The sequence below is a fragment of the Monodon monoceros genome, unplaced genomic scaffold (assembly GCF_005190385.1).
Source record: "Monodon monoceros isolate NGI ecotype Baffin Bay Population unplaced genomic scaffold, NGI_Narwhal_1 Super_Scaffold_22, whole genome shotgun sequence".
NCBI classification, from domain to species: Eukaryota; Metazoa; Chordata; class Mammalia; order Artiodactyla; family Monodontidae; genus Monodon; species Monodon monoceros.
In genome coordinates this window covers 92,391,338-92,407,722 of record NW_021703779.1, presented here as the reverse complement: position 1 = coordinate 92,407,722, position 16,385 = coordinate 92,391,338, and positions in this window count along the sequence as shown.

Here is a 16,385-nt window from a genome sequence, read left to right as displayed (position 1 = left end):
AGTGATCGTGGAGCCTTCACTAACTCTGGACTTCCTATGTTTACATTCACAAGAAACAAATACCTACCTTATTTAACCCACTGTCATTTTGGGCATTCTGTCACTTGCAGCTGAACCTATATTATAACTGATACAGGAGATAACTGATGTACCAGATTAGACTGAGAATCTGAACTATCAATAGGCTGGCAGCAGTGACTCTACGAAAGCACAAGTGAGTTGATGTTTATTCCAAGGTTTTGAGCCTCAGTGACTAATATCAGAAATAAGGAAGTGGGAGGAAGAGATGGTTTTAGAGGAAAGATCAAGAGATCACATGAACATTGCCCAGATGACACCAAATGCAGGCTCTCAGAGACACTTGAATGGGGAGGAACTCAGCCTTCTCCTGAAGACTCCCCCAGTTATTTCTGTGAGTCTCCCTGAGCATTTCACTTTATTCTTAGAAACATGTCCTCTCATGTCCTTTCACTCTAGCTTCCTTATCAAAGCCCCTTATTATTGCTTCTGGCCCCATGAGAACACTCTGGACCATGCACAGCTGTCCTCTGCTGATGGCCATGCTGAATGGCACTGTTGTCTGTAGCAGAGAGGTAGGAGGCAGGGGGTGGAGGCTAGTCTTTCCTCAATTTTGTGACTCACTTTGTCACCTGCCAGGAAGAGCATCCTTTATGCCGAGAATCACACAAAGTGCACAGCTTTTCCAGCACCTGGTTCTAATCGGACTCAAAACCAATCTCTTTGGAACCACTAGGGCACAGACCCAGGAGCTTCAGTGAACAGACTCTAAGATGGCCCTTAATAATCCCTATCTCTCGGACTTCCCTGGTGGTGCAGTGGTTGAGAGTCCGCCTGCCGATGCAGGGGACGCGGATTCGTGCCCCGGTCTGGGAAGATCCCACATACCGCGGAGCGGCTGGGCCCGTGAGCCATGGCCGCTGAGCCTGCGCGTCTGGAGCCTGTGCTCTGCAACAGGAGAGGCCACAACAGTGAGAGGCCTGCGTACCGCAAAAAACCCCAAAAAAACAATAATCCCTATCTCCTGGTATATCCTTGCATAATCCCCTCCCTTTGGGTGTAGGCTGGCTTGGAAAGTTGCTTCTAACCCATAGAATATGAAAAAGGTGATGGGAATTCACTTCTGTGATTATGTTACATGAGATTTTAACTGTTGTCTTGCTGGCTGATTCTTTCTAGTATCTTCATGGTTTGCATGCTTCCATGAAGCAAGCAACCCGGTGGAGAGACCCAGATGGCAAAGAATTGAGGGAGGCCTCTAGTCAGCAGTGAGAAGGGAACTGAGGCTCTCAATCCAACAACCCATGAAGAACAGAACCACACCAACAACCACATGAACTTGGAATGAGACCCTTACCCAGTCGAACCTTCCAATGAGACCCCAGCCCTGGCTGACACTTTGATTGCAGCCTTGTGAAAGACCCTGAAACAAAGGACCCAGTTAAGCTATATCCAAATTCCCAATTCACAGAAACTGCGAGATAATAAATGTGTGTTGCTTTTAGCCACTAAGTTTATGGTAATTTTTATGCAGTGATAGATAACTCATATAGTAATATTTCCTCCATTCTCGTCACCTCTCCTTAGGCTTCTGCCTCCTCCACCCCAAAAATCTCCACGATGTGCATCAACTTATGCAAATATATGTCTTCAGGGATCACCAGCCCACTGGTTCTGCAATCACAGAGTTTTGGCATCTTATTTTGGGCTACGATCTGGAAAACAAATAACCTAATATAAGGGTTTATCATTCCCTTACTTGTACAGCACAGCTTAATTTAACTCTAGATTCACCTTCTGGCTTCTCATATTTTTTCATCTTGATGTGTTCAATTTCTCCTAAAGTTGTCCTGGGTTCTGAGGCTCCACAGAAGGTCAATTATGAAGTCTCTAGATGCTTACTGATGCCTCTCTCAGAGCCTCAACTGGTTTATCCAGTCGGCTTCAGTTCATAGAGCTATTTAGTGTTTAGTTTGATTTTCCAGCCTCCAGGAAAGAGGATTCCACTCTTGGTCTTTCAGACTATCCATGTCTCCATTCTTCTTCTGGGCTAAGTTTTCCCATTCGGAAGGTATTTATAAAAACTTCTATGCTCTGCCCAAGTCTGCCTCCACTTCTGATTCATCCTTTATTTTCATGTGCTTTAGTAACCTATAACTTTCTCAACTGGTCACCCTCTGTTGAAGGCACATGTACTTTTCCACAAAAAAATTTTTTTTAATTTAACATTTTTCATAAAACTCTATATTTTGGAAATATATTTATTTTTGATATGTTAACATTTTTTCTATCCCTTCCTAATAGCTATGCCACTTCCTTTAACCTATCTGCACAGCGCAAAAAAAAAAAGAAAAACAGTTATTTGTGCTGTATGCCTCTTGTTTTCATTTGTAGGTGACACTCAATATCCTGTTATTCATTGTCATTCAGTATTTGTAATCCATGTTTACCACCTGTATGTAAACTCTATGGAGACATCTTTCTCAGGAATTTTTTCTAGTCTAAATTCAATTAATTCAACAACAAACATCGTACAGAAAACATGGGCAATGCATCTACCATGAGTTGGATGCTGGGGATACAAAGATGACTAAGACATGAATTTTACCCTCAAGGAGCCCACAAACAAGAGCTCTCACTTGTCTGTGTGAGGGACAGATAATAAACCAATATTTGTAATACCACGTGTTAAGTGCTATATTCAAAGTGTATAAAGGGCTACGGGAGCACACCGGTGGAAGTGAATAGTCTCCCTAGGTGGGAGGGAGAAATTTTATCTAGAAGGTAGCTTCTGAGATGAACCTTGAAGCCTGAGTAGCATTTTCACATGTGGTGAGGGACAATAGTGCATTCTAGGCAGAGAGAACATAATATTATGCATGTTCAGGAAGATGTTTATTGAAAACCACTTTTAAATAGAGCTTTAAAAGATTTTAAAATCGATTTCAAGTGGTTTCATTATGCCCTCTCCAAATGTTTCAGAGCTACTTCAAATGATGAAAAAAATATCTTAGGATTTGAAGTAGGTGGTGGGTATATTTTTCAACACCCAGATTAGGACACATGATCTGAAAAATACAACTGTAATTTTGGGAATAATAGAACCAAATGTTTGAATTTGGATCTGTCTGGGAAAATCAGGTCAGAACACACGTTCTCTTAGATACTAGTATGTAGAAATGCCAGGTAGAGAAATTCATGATTACAACCCTTGACAATCAGGCAACTAAATCAGAATGTCTGAAGACTGCTTCATGAAATTTACCAGCTCTTTGGAACCAGTCACATTAGAGGCTCTACCATGGGAGCCCAGCCATTCTGATAGTCTTTTATCTTTTGGCTGCAAGTAACAGACAGTCCAGGTAGCTCAAGGGAGTACAAAGTATTGAGTGGAATGCTTTGTGGGATTCTGGGATATCTCACAGGACCAAAGATAGAGTGAAATAATCAAGGCCCAGGAACAGCAGAAACCAGGATATGCCAGTAGCATGCCCTTGAGGAGCAAGGATCACAAATTCGGAGGGTCAAGTAGGGTTGAAGTGAGCTATAGTGATCTGGAGCAGTTGTTACTTCCTTCTAGCCAGTTGTTGCCATGTAAAAATCTGGCACAGTGCCACCAGGTCCAGTAAAGTCAGAATTGTGGATTGTTATTTGACATTCGCTGTTTTAAAATATTCACTAGTAATCCACATTAAAACAAAAGACATTGTAAGGGCCAAAATAAAACCATGTCTTCAGTGTCTGCTCCAAAGTGCTGCCATTAAAGTGACTCAACTCCAACATCTTGTCCTCTCTGACTTGCTTCATTCACAGTTCATGTTTCCTGGAGAGAGAATTCCACTGACCCAATCCGTGCCAAGGATCTGCTCAGACTCATTCAGCTATGACGGGAGGGCAGAGTCACTTAGCATAGGCAGGCTACTGGGGGTGTGTGTGGGGAGTTCCACCTTTACGTATAAAAAGGATCATCCTCAAGGAAAAATAATCACGACTAGCACATATTCAGTGCTTACCATGTGCCAAAAAGTGATCTAAGTATTTAATGCACATTATTTCATTTAAGCTGCACAGCAAGCGAATGAGGGGACATTCTCATTCCCATATTACAGATGAGGAAACTGAGGCTCAGAGAGGTTATAAGGGATTTGCCCGAAGTCACACAGCTAGGGGTGGGAAAGCTGGACAGTCTGCTCCCTGATCCCGTGCTCTTAACTACTTCACCAAGATTTCTCCCTAACAGAAGGGGGGATTCTGAACCAGGAGGCCACTCCACTTGCTTGATTGGTGAGAAGTTTCAGGAAGTACGTGCATGACAGAGTTAGACATGAAAGGACCACAGGTCTGCCAGATTCTGACATCCAGGAAAGTGATTCTCAGGCTGGAAAAGTGGCTTGTCCAAGGTTACACAGCTCATAGCAGGATAGGGGTCCTCCAAATCCTCTGCCTTTCCACCACAGCCTCTCATTCTCAGCCAATCAGCCACAATATTCACGCCCCCTAACACCTTATCTATATTTGTGGGGGTCCCCTAAAAGCACCCTTCCATTTTTTTCATTCAGTTCAGCCTCTTAGCTGCAATTCTGTATATTCACCCTTTTATCCCAGATCAGCCTGTTTATTTATGAAAATCGAGGGAAACCCTAGAACGCCTTCCAGGGCAGGAAGCACATTATTTCCCATCTGCATTACTTTTTCCGCTTGTCAGAGCTTACCAGTCACGGAGAAGAATCAGCAACTTTCCGACACCGGCCAGGAGAAGTCCAAAACTGTAAATAAGTACTCAGAGGTTAAACTCTACAGGCCAGTGTCCACTGCCGTCATTGCCACACTGTCAGGCTAACCTTGGGTTGAAAGCACATGCTTCTCACAGATCTCAGAAATGAAAAGAATGGGTTCAGGGAAAGTGCTGGTGCTTAGGCCAGCCTTGTCAACTGGCCTGGAACTTCAAAACATGTGGCAAATCTCAGGCCTGGTTGTCCATCCTGCGTGCTTTGGGGAGCTGCCCTTGGGCATCAGGTCCTCTGAGAGACGACTGTAGTGAGGAAAGGGCCTGAGAGTGGGTCAGATGGTGGAAAGCAGAGAGTAGGAGAGAGGCAGAATTGAAGTCAGGCAACCTTTTAAAAAAAATTTTGGCCATGCTGTGCAGCATGTGGGATCCTAGTTCCCCAACCAGGGGTGGAACCCGGGCCCCCTGCATTGGAAGCACGGAGTCTTAACCACTAGACCACCAGGGAAGTTCTGGAGTTTACCTGCATTCTTATGTTACCCTCTTTGTTAAAGCCTCCGGAACGAATCTGTTATACTCATTCCCACCGATAGATGCTGACCTTCCCAGGGGGATTGGTGTTGTCATCAACTAACCTCACCTGGGACTCTTGTACCCCTAGACAGGTGGTGCGTGAATAGACTTTAGAAAATCCAAGAATCTTCTGAAATTGTATGTGAAATGTTGTGGGTATGTGCATTTTTCTAAGGAAAGCAGTCATACATCTGATTAGATACTTAATGGGTCCAGGATATGTTTTAAAAAAATGTATAAACCACTTGGCCTGGAAGCTTTAAGGTGAAGGAATGCATTACGATTCGTGTCATTTCAGGGGCTGTGAGCTAGGGTTGGGGGTCAGGGATTTCCCCCAAAGTCCTTAAAAGCCTCATGGAACGCATGAATAAAGTCACAGAGAGTTGGCCTGGGAGAGGTAGGCCGTCTTGAAATGGACCAATAGAAACTGGAGGGTAAGGCAGTCACAGAGGCAGCAGAGATGTTGTGAGATTTGAGGGGGGTTGGAATCAAATCAAAGCCAGACATTTTAAAATAACTCGAGCAGAGGAACCAATCTGAAAGTGCTCTGCAGAACTCAGCTGAATGAGAGGGATGGGATCTGAATGGCTGGGAGCAGAAGCTGTCTTGAAGAAGACTTGTGTTTAACTGTGATATTTAATATTCCTTTGCAAGGCAAAACAGTAGCAATCAATGTGAAAGTAAGGGAGCAGCTGCTGCTTCCCAAATACTGTCAACAAGACAGAAAATGTGTGAGGTATTGTGAATAACGGCTGTAATTAAAGCAGTGCAGCAATTCTGGTAGGATAAGCAGGGCTCCCAGGGTTATGATTATCACGTTCAGTCTCCAAAGCACTGCCTCTGGGTGTGTGTCTCCATGTGTGCAAGTGTACGTGAGTGTACACATATGCGCACATATACCTATGTACAGAAATGTGGAGAGTTGAAAGAAAAGAAAGATAGAATCTGGAGAAAGTATCATGGGGAGGAAGATGAGATAGATGAGACTTGACTTTATGGTAGGGAATTATAAGAAAAGAGGAAAAGGGAGAAGATGAAGAAGAGAGAAAGACAGAGGAAGAGTTGGCTTTTTGCTCTGTGGGTAAAGGGTCAGCAATCTACATTACGTGACCACCTATGTAAAGTAGGTACACACACACACACACACACACACACACACACACACACACACACGTAGTCATTTTCACTACATACTATTTCTTGCAATAATTTACCTCTCTTTCTCTTATTTTTCTTACTTATTTACTGCTTTCTTCATTGATTTGTACATTCCATGAGGGCAATGACCACAACTGTCCCATTTACAACTCAGTAGTAGTCAGTTTAGGCTAAGTCATGCCGCAGTAACAAATGACTGCCCAAGACAAAGATGTATTTCTTGCTCATATTTTTACATGTTGGCCATGGGTTGATAATGGTTGTGCTCCATGCATCTTCACCCTGGGACCCAGGTTCACAGAGTAGCCCTTATCTGGGATATTGGTGTTCACACAGCAGAGAGAAGACAGATCATAGTGTTATCATGCAAGGGCTCTGAAAGCTTCTGCTTGGAAGTGGCATAGTCACTTCCACTCACATTTCATTGGCCAAAGCAAGTCTCATGGCTACTCCTGAGTTGAACTGGATGGGGAGGTATAATATACCCTCAGGCATAGGTGACAATAAATTTAGACAGTAATACAATCCGCTGAATCACAGCATTCTCAGCACCTACCACCCTGGAGCAAAGTAGATTGTCCTATCAATGGTGCTCTGTGGTCCTTGGCTATTGGGAGGTTTCGTTCTAATTTGTGATGTGAGATTGGCCATAAGAACTTCCTCCTGGTTTGCATTATTTCATATAGAAAAGTGATATTTTCTCAAGCTTATGTAATATGTAAACAAAAGCGTCTTTAGAAAAAAATAGCTCTTTTCATTGCTTTGTAGCACACAAGCCAAGTGAAAACCATGTGCTTTTTATGCAAAGGCAGCATCAAGAAAAGCCCCCAGCTGCCTTTCAAACAGATCGCATTCTTTAAACTCCTTCGAGGCAAAAATCTCAAAACCACCACTAGGTATGGTAATGGAGTGAAGGGCCAGTGGTGGGGGTGTGGGGGGCTTTGGAGCTTTCCAAACAATTCAGGGAGATGGAGGTATTTTTATTCTTTCAAAGTATAAAACTTAGGATAGTCTACGGGGAAACGCTGAACTATGAATTATCTAATAGGCCTGCCAAGCTCATTATGTCCAAAGCTGAATTTCTGATATCCCCCCTCCCCCAAAACCTGCTCCACCTTAAGCCTTTTCCATTTTATTAAATGATAACTCTGTCTTTCCGGTTGCTCAAGCCAAATTGTGTGGAGTTGTCCTCGAATGTTCTTTCTGTCGCTGCTTCTCTTTCATACCCCACATCTAATTCATCAGCAAATACTGTCAGTTCTGTCTTCAAAATATATCCAGAATCTGATCATTTTCTATCATCTTCACTGCTATCACCTTGGTCTTAAGCATCGTCATCTCTTAGATGGATTATTGCACGACCTCCTCTATCAGTCAGCTATTGCTATGATGATACTGCCAAACAACCCCCAAATGTTAATTGCTTACATTTATTTTGCTTGCTCAGTGGTCTGTGGGTTGGCTGGAATGGCTCTGCTTCAGGCTGAGAGTCAAGTTCACATCCTCTCCATGAATCTCTTTATTCTAGGACCAGCAGCCAGCTGGGGCATGTTCTCCTCACAGCAGATGGCAGGTGTACAAGAGGCCAAGCTAAATCAGGCAAGCGCATTTAAAATCTCTTCTAGCATCATGTCCATTGACGTTCCACTGGACATGGCAAGTCATGTGGCCACGTTCAGTGGCAATGTGGTGGTGAAATATAGTCTACTTGTTCTGGGAGGAAGTACTGCAAAGTCACATGACGAAGGGATGCATAAAGATTCTGTAACAGGAAGGGAGTGGAAAATTAAGAACACTAATCCAATCTGCCACGCCTCCTAACTGTTCTCTTTGCTTCTGTCTTTTTCTTCCTGGAGTCTATTCTCAAGGTAATTCCCTCCCTCACCTCTTTCTGGTCTTTGCTCAGATGTCACTTTCTCAGAGAGGCCTTTCAAATTGTCACCCCCCCCCAAAAACCATCCCAGCATCTCTACCTTCCTTTCCTGTTTCATTTTCCTCTAATAACACTCAACAGCTAACTTGCTGTGTATTTTGCCTATTCGTTTATTGTCTGTTTCATTTCAATGAAACGTAGGCTCCCCGAGGGCACGTATTTTGGCCTGATGTGTACACTGCTGTATCTTGAGTGCCTAGAGCAGTGCCTAGCACATATTAACCCTCAATAAATGTTGAATGAATGAATGAGCTATCAGTAGCTAGGCTAAGAGTAGGAAGAGGCTGGGTATGGCAGTGGAGTGACACTTTATGCCAAAGGCCCTGCCTATTTTGAGGAGGGGAAAGGAGGTAACAAAAGCACCTCTGGGGGAAGGGAGACAATAAAGTATCACTTTATTCCTGACCATTTGGGGTCCATAGGCTAGGCGGTGAGGTGACACGATAACGCACAAATAGCTTCCACACCGTTCTGCTACCTCCTTCATGTCTGCCCCCTACTCACATGCAAAGAAGCAGAACCAGGATTACAAATTCATGTTTCCTGAGTTCCTCTGGTCCATTATTTTCCACTGGCACCACACAGCCAGGAATCTTCAGTGGCTGAAGCTTCACTTAAAGCAGTGAGGTCTGCCAGGCTGGCTGGTTTTTCCCGTGTGAGTCCCAGGGGGTTACTGCCTTGGGATAGAACCTTATTTGAGAAGACCCCCGGTTTCTGTCTCAGAAGAAACAAGCGATTTCATGCAAGTAGGGACCAGGCTCAACCCTAGAATCATGGTCCTCTAAGTCACTGGGCTCTGGGAGAGCTGGCTGAACTACTGGAAGAGGCACTAAAACACTTGATAGAATCCAGGCCTCGGAATGAATTCCAACACTCACGAAGCATCCTGAAGTGGGGTCAATGGTTGCAGAGTATTGGTCAAAATGTCTGCAATCTTTGGCTTTTTTAATCAAATGTTTTTGTGTGTCTATATAGAAACATATGAGGTAATGAATTAACATGTATATATAAAACATAATATAAATAGTGTGTATGTAAATAATATGGTAGTCTCCAAAGATGGCCACTATTATTATTTCTTTCCATGTACCAGCATGCTACTCCAGTCATCAGAGTGGAGTCTCTTTTTTCTCCTCTTGGAGATGGTTCGGTCTCATGTCTTATTTGACTAGGAGAATGTGGTGGAAGTAATACTGTGCCCAGTTCCTGGTCTAGCTTTTTCAGAGGCCTCAAAGCACCTGCGTTTTCTCAGGGGCAGCCAGCTACCATGTAAGAAGTCTGACTATTCTAAGACCACCATGCTGTGAGGATGCCCAAGCTAGCCCCGTGGAAAGGCCATGTAGAGTAGAACCCAGTAGACAGTGAGAACTGAGGCCCCAGGTACAGGAGCCCAGTCAAGACATCCTGACCAGTCCCCAGCTGTTTGAGTCATGCCAGCTGAGGCCCCGGAGATCATGGAGCAGAGGCAAGTCATCCATACTGTGTTGGGATTCCTGACCCACAGAATCACAAGCAAGGAAAATGATGGTTGTTTTAAGCCATTAAGTTTGAGGGTGGTTCTGTAACAGTGGAAAACAGAAACAACAGAATGTGTGGCAGTGAGAGATATAGTGCGGTGTCAGGCCCATGGAGCCTGGATAAAGGCTGCCCAGGTACCAGCTGTATGACCTTAAACATGTCACCGAACGTCTCTGTATTTCAGTTTCCTTTCCTCCAAAACAGGGTGGATAATATGTCAAATCAGAAATGTGATGATTGAGGCCATGCATGTAAAGCCCTTTGAACTGTGCCTGGCACATAATAAGTTCTCTGTAAGTGTTAGCTATCTTTGTCATCACGATGATGATGTATAATTTGCATTATGGGTCAATCTGTTTCATGCGTATTTAACTCTCTTTTGTCCCTGGGACCGCTGAGAAACGAAAAGAAGCCGCGTAGGACAAAGAAAAGTACTGCCTCTCTAGCTACCAACATAAGGCTTTTGCACGTGGTGCGCAGTTGGAATTTGGGAATTTAATTGAAGGCCCCAAATCATTTCTGGCTGACATAGGAAAGAATCAAAGGATTGTGTGTGCCCCTTTTCCCCATCGAATTTTCCTCTGTATTTCCATTTGCGTAGGCAAACGTTCAACTTTGCATTCCTTAAGCGCACAGCCACAGGCTGTCATGGGAGTGTGGGGGGTGGGGACAGCTCAGAAACCAGCTGGAAGGCAGGGGAAAACCAACTTAGAGAAAGACATCATCCTCAGATAATCTGTGAAGAGGATAAATCACAGGAGGAATCAAGGGTTGACTTGAGTAAATTACCACTTCCCAAGCACTCCCAGTGGCCTGAAAAGTTCATGCATCCTCTCCAAGTACCTACCTCTGCCGGAGAGGAGTAGTGTGGGCCCTGGGAGGATTGGCTTCAATATAAAATAGATAATAAGTATTTCCACACTTCTTGTCACTATCATGTAAATGTAAGCTGCCAAGGCGGAGGGGAGGTGGGTGTGAAGCGTTCATCTGACTAATCTGTAAATCAGCATGATGCAGCCTGGGCCCAGGTAGTAGGAGGCAAGTTGGAGGAAAGAGCTGGGGCCCTGAACAACACTTGCAAGTGGAGGTTGGGAGGCTCCCCAAGAGGCACAGGGGACATGGCCGGAGCTGGAGGTCAGCAAGAGGGGGAGAGGTGGAGTAAGATGTTAAGGTAGGCAAAGTCCTCCCCCCGACTTTTCCGTCCCCTCTTACCGCTTGCATCCGTTCCCCTCATTTCCCCACCGCCTCCTCAGTTCCCATGCAGATTGCACAGACCTCTCGTTGGTGCTCCTGAAACACCAAAATAATCAGCCCCCCAACTTGGGCCAGCCCCCTCCCCATGTATTCAAAACTGCCATTCCCCTGAATTGCTGAGCCCCTTCTAATCGAAGCCCCGAGAGAACGGCCAGGTCAGAGACGCATGAAAGAGCTAGCTGCCTGTGAGGGAGGCCCGTGAGGGGGGAGAGGCGATGGAAGCAGGAGAGTCCTGGCACCCAGCTGCTGCCGGGAGTGGCAGGGCGGGGAGTGGTGGACGGGATAGTTTGGGCAGCTGCCTGGCTACTGGATCCCACCCGACTTTCCACAGACCGCCCAGGGCTTCAGGGAGCCGGGGAGGGGTTGTTGCTAGTACATGCCAGGCTTGCAGGATGGGAAGGGGGAAGGGGCAGTGTAGAGTGTGCCGGAACGGAAAAAACCAACAGAAAGCCCTCTCCCTAGGGGAGCTGCCAATTGCTGTGTCGCTTGACTCTGCTTTCCAACAGGGGCACTGTCTGCCGGGCATATGATGTTGCAAGGATCAAAAATAGCCTCTGGTAACTGCAAGAGGATCTGTTTATAGAGCTCCAGCCTTCACACCACCTGTGAGTTACAGCCAACCAAGCCCTCTTTTCTAAAGAACGAATTCGTTCTTTCTCTGAAGGGCCCACTGGCCACAATAGGTGGATGCTTTTCTGCACTCCCCATCCCTCCCTCACCCGCAGGGTCACTAGCGCCTGCCTGCCCTGGGTGTGCCCTCAGGCTCTGCTGAGCACTTCTTCTTGGCCTCCTCTCAGCAAAGTTTACTTATTCTGTGTCCCATTCTCTCCCGTGCTCTCTCTCTTTTGCTGGAGACTAGCTAAGTTACTTGAACAATGTTAGCAATCCTGAATTCCTTCCAAAGTCCTTCTGCTGCAGACCCTCTCCCCTTCGTGTTCCTGGAAACCAGTAGAACGGACTGCCCCTCCCAAGTTAGCACGTTTTCATTTTGAAAGGGAAAGGCTACTTTCTTTAAACTGAGAAGTGACAGTGTGAATTTCAGACAGGCAGGTCCCAGGAAAGCTATTTTTGAGGCATACGGGCTTTCTGTTGGCAATCTGTCTCACCCATCAGTGCTGGCAGCTACAAACCCTGCCTATGTGGAAGACCAGCCTTGTGCCCTTAGGGTAGGGGTCAGAGACACAGACCTAGTGACTACAGGAACCTGGTAGGCAACTGAAATAAATCTAGTGGTTGGGGTACACTAGTCTTTGTGGCAAACTAGAGAGCACATACCCATCTGAATTATGGAAATAGCAGTGCAGAGGGAGATAACAAACTGCAAATGACAGGCCGCCTCCTTGCCTGGCGGAGAAGAGGAAGTGGTGGGTCGGAGGTGCCCACGTGGCTGCAGGTCAGACTGCGTGCCTAGAGTTGGCAGAGCTTCTGCATTTGCAAGAGAAACTGAAACAGCTGATGTTTTGAAATGCAAAATATCCTTGTTTTTTAAAATATTTTCCAATTGCCAAAAAAATAATTCTGAAATATTGTGCATGCCAAACAAAACACATCTTCGGGATGCATGCAGTCTGCGGGCCTCTCTTGGTGGAGGCCATCCCAATATACGACCCCAGGCATTGAATCAGAACAGAATATTTAAGCTTGCGTGACCTTTGGCCTGGTGCTGATTATATGTTCAGGAATAAGAAGGAGAGAGAGAGAGAGAGAGAGGGAGAGAGAAACCAACCTAGAGATAACTTCTTTACCTTTTTTGTTTGTTTTTGTTTTTTTTTAATATCTTTATTGGAGTATAATTGCTTTACAGTGGTGTGTTAGTTTCTGCTTTATAACAAAGTGAATCAGTTATACATATACATATGTTCCCATATCTCTTCCCTCTTGCATCTCCCTCCCTCCCACCCTCCCTATCCCACCCCTCTAGGTGGTCACAAAGCACCGAGCTGATCTCCCTGTGCTTTATCTTTTAAAAAAATCTCACAAAAGGTGTTTGGGTAAAGCTCCGGAGTGGAAGAATCCTGAAATTTAGCTAGTAACGGGAATTCAGTCACTATCCAATTATCCGCTGGAGAATTGCCTGCTCTAGGGATTAGTCATGGCAATTGTGAAGCCCTGTGCCCGTTTCCTGTGACACTCAGTGACATCCCTGGGCGCTGCCTGCCAATCCCCCGCATTGGGGTGGTCACGAAAGAATATTGACCCTTGCCCACAACGTTAGGAAAGCAAATCTTCAGTAAAGATAATCTCAGAATCTCTCCCCCCAATTCCATGCTCCTGTGAATCTCTGGCAAAAGAGATAAAGCAGGACTCCACTGCAGGCTTTAACTTCATCTAATTAGTAGAAGTTGGAAAGAGGAATTTGCCTGGGGCTATCTGTGCAAATGTCTTGCCTAAAGTCTTCTCAAGTAATTCAGAAACACAAATAGTATCCATGGGACAAAAATTCCTTCCTTCCCCCACCCCTTTACTTCCTTTCTTCTTTTTATTCCTTTCATCTGTAGACATTATTTATTGAATAAGGTCTATGCTCCAGGCACTGTGCTTGTCACTGAATACAGAAAACCAGACAGCTGCAACCACTGTCCTCTGGAGCTAGTGGAAGCTTGTGCAGATGGGGAGAAGGGAATTCACCTGTGATACATGCCTGGGCCTACGGAAGCTTCTCAGTATATACCTGTGGAGATCTCACCATATTCTGAAGCCATAGCACCATATCATGCTATGCAGAGAAAACACATGGACCTTGGAATCTAACAAGCTTCTCTTTGAATCTTGGCTCTGCCTCTTGCTACATGTGTCACCTTGGCCAAGTTATTTATCATCTTTTTTAAAAAAAATGTATTGGAGAATAGTTGCTATTTATCATCTTGATGCTTCAGTTGCCTCATCTGTATAATGGGGGTAATAGTAGTACCTACTTCATCCGATTGTGTGCTTAGCAGAGGGACTGGCTCATAGATTTGCTAGATTTGCTCCTTTCATCCCTCATAATTTGAAAGTGATACCACTGGCCCTCCATTCAGGATATGCACTTCTGGACAATTTTTTAGTGGTGGAGATGGGTAATGCTGATTCACCCATCGTTTTTAATTTCTCTTTGCCATCGTTCATGCTGGCCCTGGTTGGATTTAGTAAAGGTCCAAGAATCCTGGCCAGTGGTGTGCAGAAGTCAACTTGCACCAGCTCACAAGAGTGGTTTGGGCACATTTCCCTGCTCTGTGTTCAGAGACAACTCGTTGATAGCTTGAAATGGGCCATTATGGGAATATTTACACCACAGAAACTGGCAAACACTATAAATCACAGCTCGCCCTGCCAAAGAGCTGGTTGGTAAGCATTTATCATCATTCCACTGCCCAGGACTAGATGGAACCCCACTAGCTCATCTGGTCCATTCCCTGCTTCAGGACTGGTACTGGGGTGAATAAGCAAAGTGCCTAGGCCGAAACTGTAAGGTGTCACTTTCTTAAGGTCGTGGAAAGGCAGGCTTGGCCCACTGTCCTGAGAATGAGTGCCTCCTTAAATATGCCCTGGGCACCTTGCTTGTCTCATCCTAGCCCCACTTTACCTCATTTCTGTACAATTATGCTTTCAATCAATATTTATTGATCATCTACTATTTGCCACGTTCTTGTCTAGAAACAAACAGCATCCCTGGCTTTATATAAGGAGCTTACATTCTACTGGGGAAGGGCAGGAATAAAAATGATAAATAAACATATAGTATGTTAGATAGTGTGAAGTGCTAAAAATGAAGCAGGGAAGGGGATATAGGAAATGTTTTGAGGTGAGTTGTAATTTTAGATAGGGGGGTCAGGGTAGAGCCTCACTGAAAAGTGACTTTGAATAAAGACCTAAAGAGGGTAAACAAATTAAGACAAATGGTTTTTGGGACTTCCCTGATGTTCCAGTGGTTAAGAATCCGCCTTCCAGTGCAGGGGACGTGGGTTCGATCCCTGGTCGGGGAACTAAGATTCCCCCATGCTGCAGGGCAACTAAACCCATGCGCCGCAACTACTGAGCCCACGCACTCTGGAGACCGTGTGCCACAGCTAGAAAGAAGGCTGCGTGTGGCAACAAAGAGCCCACGAGCCATAAAAATCCTGTGTGCTGCAACTAAGACCCGACGCAACCAAAAAAAAAAAAAAAAAAGAAAGAAAGAAAAAGAGACTAATAGTATTCTTCCATAGTTTGAGAGCTCTCTAGGTGAAGAGAATCCACAAGCTCGTGGACTGATCCATTTATGCATTCATCCAACGCTTATTGATTGAATGTCTGGTGCCTGGCATTGTAGATGTTGAGGATAAAATAATAGCTAATGCTTAGCTGTGGGCTCACCCAGGGCCAGGCACTGTTCTAAGCATTTTGCATTAACTCATTTCCTCATCATAACAACTCCAGGAGGTAAGTACTATCTCCATTTTACAGATAAGGAAATTGAGGCACAGGTATGGGGGTAACCAAAGCATGCTACCTGTCCCCCAAAAGCTGTCACTCGAAGAATATAGATATTTAAATAATTATAATGTAATTTGATCAAAGGAAGGACAAGATGCTATGGGAACATAGAAGGGCCCTATTTCAGCCTCGAGAAGTTGGGGGTGGTAGCCAGGAAGGATTTCTCAGAGGAAGCCACTGTTTTGCAAAGAGGGATATTAAAATAAGCAGTTTCCTATCAAATTCATCATAGGAGTGTTGTGGAGAATTCCATCCAATACATCTTACAGTATCTTCTGTTTTGAGTATCCTCAGAGGATGTTTCTCTCAAATCCCAGAAAAAAACTGAGCTTCTTTTAAAAATGAAGGGGGCAGGTATTTTCTTTTTAAATTATGGAAACTGAATCCTGTAACTAATCAGGTTTCTATCCTTGCCTTGGCTGCTAGCAAGCTTAGAAATAGATCTGTGGCCCACCTCTCCAGAAACAGAAGACTCTTTTAGCAAGCATTTTTTCTAGGTGAATCTTGCCTCCCTGGGTTTTTGTTTTTGCTTTAATATTTATTTATTTATTTTTGGCTGCGTTGGGCCTTCGTTGCTGAGCGCGGGCTTTCTCTAGTTACAGTGAGCAGGGGCCACTCTTCATTGTGGTGCACGGGCTTCTCATTGTGGTGGCTTCTCTTGTTGCAGAGCACAGGCTCTAGGCACACGGGCTCAGTCGTTGTGGCAGGCGGGCTCTAGAGCACAGGCTCAGTAGTTGTGGCACACTGGCT